General features: G+C 36.9%; 1 long non-coding RNA gene across 1 annotated transcript; it reads right to left on the bottom strand.

Moving 5' to 3' along the window:
- Positions 1–7,721: 7,721 nt before the first annotated feature.
- On the bottom strand, positions 7,722–9,930 carry LOC125498321 (uncharacterized). Its single transcript, XR_007275234.2, has 2 exons — positions 8,627–9,930; positions 7,722–8,550 (listed from the first exon to the last, which is right to left on the bottom strand). It is a non-coding gene; the product is annotated as an uncharacterized LOC125498321 (long non-coding RNA).
- Between the last annotated feature and the right edge of the window lie 5,597 nt (positions 9,931–15,527).

Below are 15,527 nucleotides of genomic sequence, written 5' to 3'. Positions count from 1 at the left end.
GGATCTCTTCTTGTCATCAATGGCTCCCATGATTTGCGACATAACCTCTTGATTTGGCACCTCGAACAAAGTGTTAGGAGTTGCTGGGGTTTCAACTTCGTTGTTGATTTCGGCCATAATGCTTGGCATGTTGTTGATATTGGCGATTTTGGCAAGTTGCCGAGACTTGCGATTTTGGCAAGATTGCTTTTTTATATCATCCCCATGGTGGGCGCCAAATTATTTAGGGCAAATTTCACACAAGGATCAATTTGCTTGGAGAGGGGGTTAACAATTAAGTTGCAATACTTGGCAAAGTAAATGAGGAAAATGTAGTGCATAAATAAAGAAATAACACAAGGCAATTTTATGTGGAAACCCTCTAGATATGGATAAAACCACGGGGGAATCGGTGTTCCGCCAATCCACTATAGTAATATTAGTTTGCAGTACAAGTATACTGGTCTTGCCTGATTGGCAAGAATGGCGGGCAACTCAGGTTACTAAAAAAGAGAGACAACAAATTAAGAATATGAACGTAAAATGACGGAGAGAGAGAGCGAGAGAGAGAGAGAGAGAGAGAGAGAGAGAGAGAGAGAGATGTGATTGAGCTAAAGTGTTGGTGTGATGAGATGATGTTTAAACGCTACATAAATGCTCTATTTATAATGTAATATATGTTGCCGTTGAAGGATTTAACTACTTCGTTACTAGCAAGCTCAAGATCCTCTTTTCTATGGATTCCACCATATCTTTGATAGGTTGTTGTAACCTCTTTGTTGTTCTTCCCCATGATGCTATTGAATTCCTTATTCTTAGAAAGGTCAAAAATAACCTTCTGCCACATAAGTGATTCGTGCTTCTATCTTCAAACTAATCGTATGACGTCACCTGCGCACATATACATCCACTATATTGCTGCCACATGGACTGGAATTTTACCACATAATAGAGATGATGAAGAATAATGTCGATATATAATACGCAAGGCTGGAGGGGTTGTGATAGCTTCTTCCTTTGTTGATGGTGGACGAATTTGCTGGGCAACTTTTGGGAGTATGACATGGATTTCTACACTTGAAGAAGCAAATTGCGTGTTTTTCATAGATTTTTGTAAAACTTTCATTAAATAATTACTTCTTTTAACTTTATTAAAAAAGAATTAGTTGACAACAAAGCAGAAATGATGGTTTTTAATAGTGATGGTAAAAGGTAAGTTAGGTCTCATGTTTCAAATAGTTAAATTCTGTGAAGTATTATGGAAGAAAGGAAAATGGAGGAGCATTTAGGTAGAATTAAAGTGGTCAATGTAATTAGGAGATCCATATAAAGAAGATATGAGAAGTTGTATTTTGCATTGAGAATATTACACACTTATATAATAATTACATTCCTTCTGTACAGGGTTAGTATATATGGCAGCAAAATATATTAAGGCTAATATCAAGGAGAGGAGATGAAGGAGATCATTTAGATACATAGGACTAGAATCAAGAAGAATAAAAACTTTGATGAAGTTGTCATGATTAATCCTTATCATGTCCCCTCAAAACAGTCGGCCAAGAGGAAATACCGATTTTGCGTATCAAGGAAGTATATGTGGAGCTTGGTAGAGGATTTGTTAGAGCATCAACTAATTGGTCATTGGTTGAGATATATGCAACTCGAAGTTTTCTAGCTTGCACATTTTTACGAACAAAGTGGTAGTCTAAGCCAAGGTTCTTCATCTTTGAATGAAATATGGGATTAGCACTGACATAAGTGGCGCCGACATTATCACAATATATGACCAGTGTTGTGGTTGATGTTAGACCAATCTCATGAAGAAGGTTTCGTACCCATAATACCTTGGCAGTGGCACTAGCTATGGCTCGGTACGCGACCTCGGTGGAAGAACGAGCTCTTGTTCGTTGCTTTCTAGATGCCCGTTGTAGGAGTCTATAAGTACTATAAAGCAGAATTTCATGAATCAAATTCATAAGCACTTAAATCAGGATCACATGCATATACAATTAAGGATCACATACAAGTTTAGAAATAACCTTTGTAGCGTGATTTCCACAAAGGTTGAATAACCCGGATTGAGAATCTCATATGTGATTCCTCTACTTAGTCCACCAACCCAGATCAACACTCCACCAATGCTAGTTGGAAAGGAAGAAAACTTCTTTTTTCTTGGAGTATAACGTGACTTTTTGAAGAGATAGAATAGGAGAGAAAAATAATAAGAGAATAAACTGATTATTTTCTTTTCTGCCTAACCCAAATATATAAAGTATTTAGGTCAGATTTCTCTCCTTTTCCCTCTTTGGCCGGCCACCCTAGGGCCCTCTTGGGCTCTAGGTTTCTTTTGTTGATCCAAGTTTAATGTGTGACCTTGTAGGATCCGTTACATTGGGCTTCGGGTTTATTTATTTACTAATCCGAAGTTCTATAGCTTTCTCTAGCAAGACGTATAGACGACCCAATTTAACGAACTTATTATCTCTATAATACGATCCATTATATTAGTAATTGCATTTAAGTCGAGGACATAAATCCTTCAATCTCCCACTTGTCCGAGACGAGTGTGCAATGTTTTTATTCCTCAAGTCTCTTAATGTCTTAATTTGATAGTATGATCATATTTCTATATCATCCATACTAGCTTTCAAATTATTCCTTGAAATCCGAGTTCAAATTGTCAAACAAATGATCATCGAATGATCCATTTGAGCACGGCCATGCATTTTCAATTTTTCACTCTTCAAGGGGCCAAGACACCTATCCTATCTCATATAGGAGGACTTTTCCAATCTTGTAGTAACCAATACTCCCACTCAACTTTTAGCACAACCTGAATGCTGCCTTTATAGTCCCCTTTTACGGCATGACGTTTGACAGTATCAAAGCTATACTAATCATTGGGCTAAGTAATGTTCTACTCATGTCTCAGGAATCTACTAATATAATTTCGAAGTTATAAAACTTCTAAGTAGGTCAAGTTCGACTATGTATCAACTATACATATCCATATGATTGATTAAACATCTCTATGTTTCCATAGCCCATGAAACGGCGCTATCAATCAATCTTATATGCTAATCCCTTTAATAAGTCATTTATGTCCAGTTTAATGACTTAGATTAGGAACTTTAATATTCTATGAATTCTGTTCACTTATGGTGTTTCATTCATCAAATCACATATTTGACAAAACCATAGAATTCAAGATATATTTTGGACATTTTATTTAATACCAAACCAAAATTAAATAAGACAAAATTTATTATTATAAACATAAATAGCAAAACCATGTCTTTACATTGTAATAAGTTTCTCTAAACCTAGTACAATCTAAAGCCACTCTAACATTTGCTTCAAGCCTATAGCCCTAGCGTGACACTCATGCTTGGTGTTGAGGTACGGTTTAGTTAGCGGATCAGCCACGTTCTCATCCGTATGAACTTTGCAGATTCTGACATCCTTCCTGTCAACTATCTCTCGAATGAGGTGATACTTCCTCATCACATGCTTGGACTTGTTATGTGACCTTGGCTCTTTTGCTTGCGCAATAGCACCATTGTTGTCACAAAACAACTCAATTCCTTCCAGAACACTAGGTACGATATCCAGCTCTGTCAAGAATTTCTTTATCCAAACTGCTTCCTTAGCTGCTTCAACTGCTGCTAAATATTCTGATTCTGTCGTAGAGTCTGCTACAGTGCTTTGCTTTGAGCTCTTCCAGCTCACTGCTCCTCCATTCAGACGAAAGACATACCCTGACTGAGAGCGGTAGTCATCTCTGTTCGGTTTGGAAGCTTGCATCCGTGTAACCTTCAACAACCAACTCACTTTGTCCCCCATATACTAAGAACATGCCTTTAGTCCTCCTTAAGTACTTAAGGATGCTCTTAGCTGCAGTCCAGTGTGCTTCTCCTGGATTTGCTTGGAACCTGCTACACATGCTCAAGGCATATGCAACATCAGGTCGAGTACTTATCATGGCATACATGATAGACCCTATAGCCGAAGCATAAGGAATGCTACTCATTCGCTTTAACTCATCAGGCTCAGTCGGGCACTGACTCTTGCTAAGCGATATGCCATGTGACATGGGAACGAAACCTCTCTTCGAGTTTTCCATGTTGAACCTTGTAAGAACCTTATCAATATAAGTTTCTTGACTTAGCCCAATCATCCTTCGAGACCTATCTCTATGGATTTAATTCCCAGTATGTACTCAGCTTCTCCAAGGTCCTTCATAGAGAAACAACACTTTAACCATTCCTTGACTGACTCAAGCATTGGTATGTCGTTTCCCATGATTAGTATGTCATCTACATACAGAACCAAGAAGACTAAGCTGCTCCCACTAAACTTCTTGTAAACACAAGACTCTTCTTCGCTTTTGATGAAACCAAATTGTTTGATTGCCTCATCAAACCGAAGATTCCAGCTCCGAGATGCCTGCTTCAATCCATAAATGGATCTCTGAAGCTTGCAAACCCTTTTAGGATTTTCTGGATCTTCAAAACCTTCAGGTTGTGTCATGTACACATCCTCATTCAAGAACCCATTCAAGAATGCGGTTTTGACATCCATCTGCCAAATTTCGTAATCGAAAAATGCAGCAATCGCTAAAAGTATCCGAATTGATTTAAGCATTGCTACTGGAGAAAAGGTCTCATCATAGTCTATACCATGAACTTGTCTGAATCCTTTTGCAACCAGTCTTGCTTTGTAGACATAGACATTTCCATCTTTGTCTGTTTTCAATTTGAACACCCACTTGCATCCAATAGGGTTAACCCCACAGGCAAGTCAACCAGTGTCCAAACTTTATTCTCAGACATGGAGTCTAACTCGGATTTCATGGCCTCAAGCCATTTCTCAGAGTCTGGGCTCGTCAAAGCTTGTTTGTAGGTAGTAGGTTCTGAATTTTCCAAAATCATAATTTCAGAATTTCAGTCATTAGGAAATCAACCAACCTTTTGTTTGGAATCCTTGGTCTACTAGACCTACGCGGGGTCTGAGCATCAAGAGAAACGTTCTCTTCAACAGTTTGAAGATTTTCGCTTGATTCAACTTCGAATGGGACGGTAGGAGGTTCACGCGTTGAATACGTTATCTCCTCAACATGACTTTCGTCTTGTTGGGCCGTCTCTGACATGGTGTGAGCCACGTCAAGTTGTTGCTCATCTCGAATTTCTTCGAGTGTTATTTTACTCCCACTTGTCTTTCTAGAAACAAATTCCTTTTCAAGAAAGACACCATCACGAGCAACAAACACTTTGTTCTCTTGACGGTTATAGAAGTAATAACCCCTTGTCTCTTTTGGATACCCCACAAAGAGACATTTATCTGACTTGGGTGCGAGTTTGTCTGATAGTAACCGCTTTACATAGACCTCGCATCCCCAGATTTTAAGAAAAGACAAGTTTGGAGGTTTTCCATTCCATAACGCATAGGGAGTTTTTTCTACAGCCTTTGACGGGCTCCTATTTAGTGTGTGTGCAGCAGTTTCGAGAGCGTATCCCCAAAAAGAAATCGGTAGATCAGCAAGACTCATCATAGATCGAACCATATCTAGTAATGTTCGATTCCTCCTTTCAGATACACCATTTAACTGTGGTGTTCCTGGTGGAGTTAATTGTGAAAGAATTCCACAATCCTTTAGATGATCATCAAACTCTTGGCTCAAATATTCACCACCACGATCGGATCGTAGTGCTTTTATTGTCTTACCAAGTTGATTCTGTACTTCATTTTGGAACTCTTTGAATCTATCAAAAGATTCCGACTTATGTTTCATCAAGTAAATATAGCCATATCTACTCAAATCATCAGTGAAGGTGATGAAGTAATTAAACCCTCCCTTGCCTTTGTGCTCATAGGACCACATACATCTGTATGTATGAGTCCTAAAAGATCGCTGGCCCTTTCACCTTTTCCAGTAAATGGTGATTTTGTCATCTTCCCATTAAGCATGATTCACATACATCAAATGATTCGAAATCAAATGATGGAATTATACCGTCCTTTTGTAACTTGTGAATGCGCTTTTGGTTTATATGACCCATTCGGCAATGCCAAATATAGGTTAGGTTAGAATCATTTGATTTCTTTTTCTTGCTATCTATGTTATAGACTTGTAATGATTTATCAAGCACATATAAACCATTTATCAAATTAGCTCTGGCATAGAACATATTATTGTAAGAAATGGAACAACATTTGTTCTTTATTTCAAAGCAAAAACCTTCAGAATCCAAAACTGAAACCGAAATTATGTTCTTAGTTATTGTAGGAACAAAATAACAATTATTTAATTCTAAAATAAGCCCAGATGGCAAGTGTAGACTATAGCTCCCTATGGCAAGTGCAGCAACTCGTGCTCCATTTCCAACGCGTAGCTCTACCTCGCCTTTTGCCACCTTCCTACTTCTTTTTAGTCCCTGCACATCATTAACTATGTGAGAACCACAACCGGTATCAAATACCCATAAAGAAGTAGAAGTCAAATTGATTTCTATAACATATATACCTGAAGTAGAAGCCCCAGACTTCTTTATTTCCTCCAAGTATATCGGGCAGTTCCTCTTCCAGTGTCCAATCTTGTGACAGTGGAAGCACTTGCTTTCCGCAGCAACCTTGGGCTTGGCGGTTGGCTTAGGTTTTTCAGCGACAGTGGCAACTTGCTTGCCTTTGTCCTTCTTTCCTGCCCATTTCTTTTTGAAACCCTTTCCCTTTTGAACCAACAGAACCTCTTTCTTTGGTTCAACCTTAGGGATGTTCCTTTCAGCATTGACCAACAATCCATGCAGCTCTTGCAAAGTCTTTTCAGACTCATTCATATTGTAGGTCATTCTGAACTGATTAAAACTTTCAGTAGTGAGTGGAGAATTGTTCAGTAGCCAACTCGAGCCTATAAGGGAACCCAAGTCTTTCCATGTTTTCGAAAAGACCCATCATTTCGAACACATGGGGGCCAACAGCTTGACCCGGCTTCAAGTGACATTCAAGGATCTCCCTGTTAGTCTCATACCGCTCAACTCGGGCCTGAGTTTTAAACATGGCCCGCAGCTCTTGCATGATGTGTAGGCATCCTTGGTTTCGAACCTCTTTTGGAGGTTCGGCTCCATGGCTGCTACCATCAAACAAGTGATTGGTATAGACTTATCACTAGCCTGTTTTGCACGACGTTTTTCAGCGTCAGTTGTTTCATCAGTTATTACAGGAAGCGGGGTATCTAAGACGTCCTCTCGACCCTCAAACCTCAGAACGAGTCTTAAGGTCCTTTCCCAATTAAGGAAATTTTCACCATTCAGTCTGTCCTTTTCCAGAAAATGACGAATGTTGAAACCGGAGTTGTTGTTGTTGTTATCACTAGTAGAATAAATGCTATTTGCTGCGGTTAAAAAGTGCCCTATTGCTGCGGTTTTACGCGCGCAGCAATTAAGAGGGCAGCAATAGGTATTAATTATATTGCTGCGGTTTTAAACCGCAGCAATATCGACAAATATTGCTGCGGTTTTTAAGCCAAACCGCAACAATATATTAATTTTATATTAGATTTAGAAAGCATATTGCTGCGGTTTGTGAAGAAAACCGCAGCAATATGCTATATTTAATAATAAAAAATAGACATATTGCTGCGGTTTTTATGGAAAACCGCAGCAATAGGGTCTGTACAGGTAAAAAAAATTTTTTTTTTTTTTTTTGCATTTCGCCATCAAATTTGGAAGACAAAACAGTTAAAATAAAATAAAACACTCTTGATTGATACTAATGACAAAAAATTATTATACAAAATTCAAAAACATAAAAAATATAATATAAAAACAACAAATATAAAAAAGAGCAGGAGGGACTGCAAATTAGTTAGCCCTTGGCTCCTTGTCCTCAAGTCAAGCAATGGTGGATTGCTGATGGCTCAGCCGATCACCCAACATTTCGGAACATTGGACCTGCTGAGCTGCAACATACTGCACCTGAGGATATTCCACTTTCAAACCTCGCTACATCCTAATGATTATATACCAAAAAAAAAAATACTAGGTCGACCATTTCAATTGACCAAAGAATGAAGAATTTGGCTCACTAAACCACTGTATAATTGGAGAATAGACTAATCAACTTTTCTAATGTCTCAGGATAAAATTTACGATCAAATAGATAACAAGCTCGCTTCTGTCCGTTCCACTTGCATGGTGTAACTGTCACTGGATTTTGTAACAACATGTAAGACACCATCCTCATGTGTTAGAGAAAATCTTTACAAACATATTTGATACCTTTCTGAAATTCTACTTTAGTAAAAAAATTACCTTCTCATCACTTGTCAGATGCAGACTCTCATCAATAAACTGCATCATGCCAAAATAAAGTTACCAAGCTATTCATTAACACTAGCTGCCAAAACAAAATCGTAATATAGAAATATTACCGTCATATTTCTTAGAAGTTCAAAAGTGACATCTTGAGCTCTGAAGGACCTGGGATGCCACTTTCTTTCAGACCAATAATCAACAAATGTCACCGACCAATTCGCTATTCCCCCAGGATCAGTCATCTGAGCAGATTTAAAGGCTAAAGGCAAAGCATGAGAACATACAGAGTAGAAGATCAACAAGTATAAAGTAGAACAGCTGCAAGTAATACTAACATGGAAGAAAGTCGGCAAATAGTGCTCATCAGCATAACAGTTCTTCCCGTACTCCATTCCTGGCTGTGGAAGTCAAAAACAGCAACGTCAACATAGAATATATATATCACGAACAAGCTAAATTGGTTCCTAAATTTTATCGATTTGTAGCAACAAAGAAAGCCCAAAAAGCTTCACTAGATCTTCAAAATGATAGTATGACAATATTTCATTCTTCAGATTCATTGTTCCTACAAAGACCTCACAAGTCATAAACCCATACAGAATATCCTCAATTCCTTATTGCCATGAAAAAGAGGAAGCATCCATTTAGTAGGTCATCTCTAAACAGGCATTGCGTACAAGAACATATACGAGAGGGTCGAGAGAAACAAAGTTCGACCCACTTCAGGTTTCCTCTCCAAGATTTGCTTAATCAACCATGATGGGCCGATTTTGGAAATATGCGAGCCTCACATCCTAAAGCATAAGCTTTGTTCAGAATGGATAAAAGTTAGCAAGCACATCACTCATAAATAAAATTCCATTATGTTTCCTCTCCAAACTCAGCTTAATCCACCAAGATGGGCCGGCTTGGGAAATACTTGAGCAATTAAGCCTCACATCCTAAGGTTAGCAAGCACGTCACTCATGAGTAAACTTCCATTGTGCTACCAGAATTCTAGAATCACAAGCTATAACATGTTAAAGAAGCATCTAGTATTGCACATCAAGTGATTTGCAACCGTGATACTTCTTAATTAGTCCAAGAAATGAAAATCAAGATTATGAAGTTCTCAACTGTCTAACTTTATTTCTTTTTGAACCAGTATTACAACAAATTCATGCAGTATGGATCTAGTGCTTAAAATTAAAGCAAGTGCAGATGCATGAACTTTTTTTTATGAACATCTGAGTTGTTTCAAGACTTCAAGTACATCATGAATAGCATCAATTTTCGTTGCAAATATGCAACATCTGGCTGCAACTTCGCATGAATAAACAGTCCAAGCAAGTCACAAAACAATTTTAGTTTACTTGTACTCTTCTACTCCATTGGATAAGGACAAGCAAAGGCAACCATTATTAGTTTTAAATAGAGTAAAACTGTGGGTGCCAGAAGAAAACAAAGGAACCTTCAAGGCTTGATATGTAAAGCATTGTTCAGCTCCACAAACAACAACACTCTAAACACATTGTAAACATCACTGCAACTCTGCAAGACACTGTCTATCAGAAGAATACAAAAAGCTTATCTAAAAATCAAGACTAAAATAAACAACTATACAGCTTACTCTGCAATATAGTTGTGAATTTTCTGTAGTATAAGCTGTCAGCCATGACAATTAAGGCATGCTGGTGTTTCATGGTGAACCACTGGATGAGAAACGAAGCAATTATAGTTAATTCCTCATGTCACAGTGAGCAATATTAGAAATATGTAAAAATATAAAACTTACAACCAAGAGAAGAATCACGCAGACATGAGTCAAAGGTTACTAGCCACACACACACTCAGACGGACTACCAGATTTAGATGTGAAAGTTCAAAAGGAGAGACAGGAAAGCAGGCATAAAGTTTCCTATGGGCCTTCCAAGCTTTGTCCAAAAACAGAAGAAGAAAAAGTTACCTTCTCATCACTTGTCAGATGCAGACTCTCATCAATAAACTGCATCATGCCAAAACAGAGTTAACAAGCTATTCATTAACACCTTGGTCAAAACTGCTATTTCAGACTTGAATTCGTTTAGCCCTTTTCCGAAAACAGATCTGATAATCGAAACTAGGAAGACGAACAGACTCGAACGACCGAACCGAGGAAAGACGAACAACTTTCGCTGGCTGGAGAAGACGATGGACGAGAGTAATGGTGATAGAGAGAGAGCAGTGAGAGAGAGAACGGAGAGAGAGAGAGAGAGAAAACGGTGAGAGAGGCGCTAAGGATGAGGGAGAGAGAGAGAACGGTGAGAGAGAAGGAATGACAAGGAAACCCTAACGGGCATGTTTATTATTAATTTTAAGACAATATTGCTGCGGTTTTGGGCGGGAACCGCAGCAATATATTTTAAAAATATTTTTTATTATATTGCTGCGGTTTCCTGCCCAACACCGCAGCAATATTAGTCTCTCAAGGTCCCACATTTTTTTCAAAATGGATCCGTTAAATAATATTGCTGCGGTTTTGGGCGGGAACCGCAGCAATATTGTTATTTTTTGTTTTTTCTTTTCTTTTTGCGTGTTATATTGCTGTGTATAGGTAAAACCGCAGCAATATCACCGCAGCAAATAGCATTTATTCTACTAGTGTATTAGACATGATATCTACAGACAGAAAAATAAGGCAAAGTTCAATTTTATGTTTATAAAGCAACCTAAAACATGTAAAAGGTTTCTAGGTTGACCACCTATTCAAAATTAAAGTCCCCTATGAATAAGTGTTTTACAAGATCCTATCAACATGTAACACTAAGCAGACGGAGGCCTTATCTTAACGTTACATTATCAAGGTAAGTAAACTCTTTTACTAATTATAACACTTTATAACTCTTGTTTAGATGGATAAACATCGCATGTTTAACTATCTCTTGCTTCAAAATTCAAAACGCTTTTGATAATTTTGTTAAGGACAACCAAACTAAGTTGTAAAATTCGCAATTTTACCTTATATCCCAAAATTAATGATAACACCCTGCGGAGGCATGACCTATTACTATTAATTAAGGGTTTTATAAGTACTTTATGTTTGGAAAAGCAAACCTTAATATTTACGGGGCCTAAGTTTATTATGTTGTTATGAATTAGTGAACTCTAGCGCATCAACAACCAACATACAATAAACTTATAAGCATTTTAAAGAATAATAAAATGCGAAAAAAATGATCTAGTATGGCCCCTAATCCTAAGAACTAATCATCAATGGCTCCCGCTTGGACTCTTCATGGATCTCCATCCACCTTTTCCATGGGCCTTCTCTTGATGGGCACTTCTTTGGATTACATAAGTATCAAAATAATTTAAATAATAACTAAATTAAACAAATTACAAAAATACTTAACGATACGCAGATCGTATTTAAAATTACAAGAATACATCACGATACGCATATCGTATTTTCTATCTTAATTTGGGCCATACTAGTCATACATAGCAAATATATCATAATATAAAAGCCATATAATAATATCACATATTATACTTGCCCATCAATTAAAATATCAAATATTCTTAATTAAAGCAAGAGGATAATATTTAAGTAATAACTAATCACCCAAAGATTCTATCCCTTAAAACTAGCCTAATTAATTTTAATTAGATTAAAAAATCAGATTATGGATCGAAATCTATGACCAACTCAACATTATTGAAATTTACTTAATCTTTCTCAAAATTCTGTTTTCAAAATTAAAATTTCCAAAATAAAATAAAATAAAATTCTGCTGCCCAGATTTTTTTATTTTTTTAATTTTTTATTAGGCACGGTTTCCTTAACAAAAGATTTTTTATTTTTTTAAATTGGAAAACACACGTGAAACACAGCAGTTCAAAACTGCTTTCCACGCAACCTCGCCTGAGACTTACAGCCCAAAATTTCCGGCGACCGTTTCAGGCCACCCCTTTCGACGACTTCACCGGCAACTCGCCGCTCGTTTCTTTCACGAAGGCGCCGGCGATTCACCATCTGCAGCGCGCAGCACTGCTTCGCACGTCAAACGTGCGTCGTGCTGCCGCCACGTCCTCCCTCTAACGTGACTGCTCGCCGGCAGTCAGCGTCTTCCTTTTCACCGGTTTTTCTCCGACAGACCACCGGAGCAGCCACGGTGGCTGCTCCTTTCCTCCTTTAATTTTTTTCTGTTTTTCAAATCTTTTATTTTCTTTTCTTGAAGGATATTAAAAATACAACCTCTTGTAAATTTAATTAGGTGATCTTGATTAAATTAAACATAACTTTTATGTTTGATACAGAAAATTAAATTTTAAAATCTCTATTTTAATTAATTTTCAGATTTATTCATATAATTAATCAATAATTCATATAAAACACCTTTTACATGAATTTATCTTCATACATAAACGATTTTAAGCATGAAAATTTATTAATAACATGAATTTATTTTCGAAATTTAAAGATCTAAAATCAGAATTTTATAAATTTCGAAAATTAGGGTTTAGGAGGTTAAAAAATTCGGCTATTAAATATTAAGAAAGAAAGTAACTAAAACTCTTTTTAACAAATGTCAATTAATTATTCAATCCATAATTTAATTCCTCCCCTTAATCAAATTAAAATTAATCATACATAAACTAAACTTTATGACCAAAAATTTATATGCAAGAGGCTAAAACTGATACCACTGTAGGAGTCTATAAGTACTATAAAGCGGAATTTCATGAATCAAATTCATAAGCACTTAAATCAGGATCACATGCATATACAATTAAGGATCACATACAAGTTTAGAAATAACCTTTGTAGCGTGATTTCCACAAAGTTTGAATAACCCGGATTGAGAATCTCAGATGTGATTCCTCTACTTAGTCCACCAACCCAGATCAACACTCCACCAATGCTAGTTGGAAAGGAAGAAAACTTCTTCTTTTTTCTTGGAGTATAACGTGACTTTTTGAAAAGAGAGGATAGGAGAGATAAAATAAGAAGAGAATAAACTGATTATTTTCTTTTCTGCCTAACCCAAATATATAAAAGTATTTAGGTCAGATTTCTCTCCTTTTCCCCTCTCTTGGCCGGCCACCCTAGGGCCCTCTTGGGCTCTAGGTTTCTTTTGCTGATCCAAGTTTAATGTGTGACCTTGTAGGATCCGTTACATTGGGCTTCGGGTTTATTTATTTACTAATCCGAAGTTCTATAGCTTTCTCTAGCAAGACGTATAGACGACCCAATTTAACGAACTTATTATCTCTATAATATGATCCATTATACATTAGTAATTGCATTTAAGTCGAGGACATAAATCCTTCACCCGTGAGATAGGATTCTTACCTACATACACAATATATGCAGTAATATATATATATCATCTTTGTCTCTTGCCCAATCCGCATCCGAGAATGCATGCAAAGAGAGGTAAGAGTTTTTATGAATTATGATCCCCATATGTAACGTGCCACTTAAGTATCAAAGAAGTCACTTAAGTGCACACCAATGATCTTCAGTTGACCGTTGCATATATTGGGCCAATTTATTGACAGAAAATGCAACATCCGGGGGAGTAAGACTAAGATATTGCAAGCTACCTATCAAAGTACGATATTGTGCAGAAGGAGCTTTCCTGCCATTGTAAGAGGGGGATTATTGACTAAAAGAGTGGTAACTGGTTTTGCACCATCCATGTTGACCTTGCACAAGATCTCAGTTATATATTACTTTTGACTCAAAAAGAGACTATTATGATGAGGAATAACTTCTAGTCCTAAAAAAAAAAAGGATAGCTCACCCAAGTTTTTTAGAGAAAATTTGGGAAAATGTTGGCAATGAATTCTTCAAGAAAAGATGTGGAGTTGCTGGTGACAATAAGTCATCCCCACAAACCAATAAATAAATTATTGATCCATTAGAATGCATAGTAAATGAGGAATCTGGGATTGTATTTTTGAACCCAACGTCGAGTAAAAATTGCCTCAACTCTTTATATCATGCCCACGGAGCTTGTTTAAGCCCATATAATGCTTTATTTAGCTTACACACATAATTTGGATGAGTAACATCACTGTATCCTGGAGGTTGTATGGTATAAACTTCATCCATTATTGCTCCCTGTAAAAAAGCATTGTTAACGTCAAGTTGGCGTAAAGGCCAATCTTAACTTATTGCAAGAGATACTAAGAAAAACGACTACTTGTGATTAAGAAAATCACTATTCAATGTGACAAAACGAACAAAGTGCAAAAACTTCTAAGCTAAATAACTAAGAAAAACAACTACTTGTGATTAAGAAAAGAAACTAACTTTTAATGATACTAATACTAATAATTCAAGAACACAATATATAGAAAAATATATAAAACTGCTATAAAAAAAAGTCTGATCATATTAAAATTCCTCTAGTATGATATTGAACTAACACCTCCCCGACAATGGCGCCTAAAACTTGACTGACGTAAAATATACCAAATTTCTGCAAGTATACAGGTTAAGTATAGTAGTATATATGAGCAAGGTATCATTTTCCACAAGAATGTATAATCAACTATCAAATCAAGAAATTCAAACCAGATGATCGAAAGTATTCTAGAAAAGAAGTAGAATTGACTATCCCAATCCCCCAAAAGGGGGAGGAGATTATCTCACCTATTCAACCAAAATGATACATCCAAATGGCACAGGAATTTGGCCGATCTGTGAACCCATTATTCGAAACGAATAAGGAAGATGATGAGATTATATCTGACGATGAAGAAGTTTCAGAGATTAATGAGGAAGATGTATATTGCCCTACTATTATGCTAACAAGGGAGGATAAGCGTCGTATACGTACTCCATGGAAAAATGCCATTATTATAAAACTATTTGATCGTAAAATGAGTTATGAATTCTTAGTGCGCAGACTAAAATTCAAGTGGAGTCTTAAGGGTCAGATTGCGTCAACAGACGTGGGACATGCTAACTATGTGGTGCGATTTAGTACCCTTGAAGATTATGAATTTGTTATATCGCAGGGGCCTTGGATGATAGGGGATAATTACCTGACTATTAGAAAATGGGTTCCCAATTTTATTGCGGATGAGGAGCCAATTAAGCACCTTACAACTTAGGTACGTATACCCAATTTGTCTGTAGAGTATTTCGATAAACAAGTTCTACATAAGATTGGAACGAAGATTAGCAGAGTGATTGAAATAGATCAGAACACAGAGTCCATGGATAGAGGACAGTATGTGAGGTTATTGTTTCGGTTAGAAATA

Source organism: Beta vulgaris, chromosome 6, assembly GCF_026745355.1.
Source record: "Beta vulgaris subsp. vulgaris cultivar EL10 chromosome 6, EL10.2, whole genome shotgun sequence".
In the NCBI taxonomy this organism is placed as follows: domain Eukaryota; kingdom Viridiplantae; phylum Streptophyta; class Magnoliopsida; order Caryophyllales; family Amaranthaceae; genus Beta; species Beta vulgaris.
Note: the sequence above shows the minus strand (reverse complement) of the source record. Positions and strands in the feature narration are given on the sequence as shown.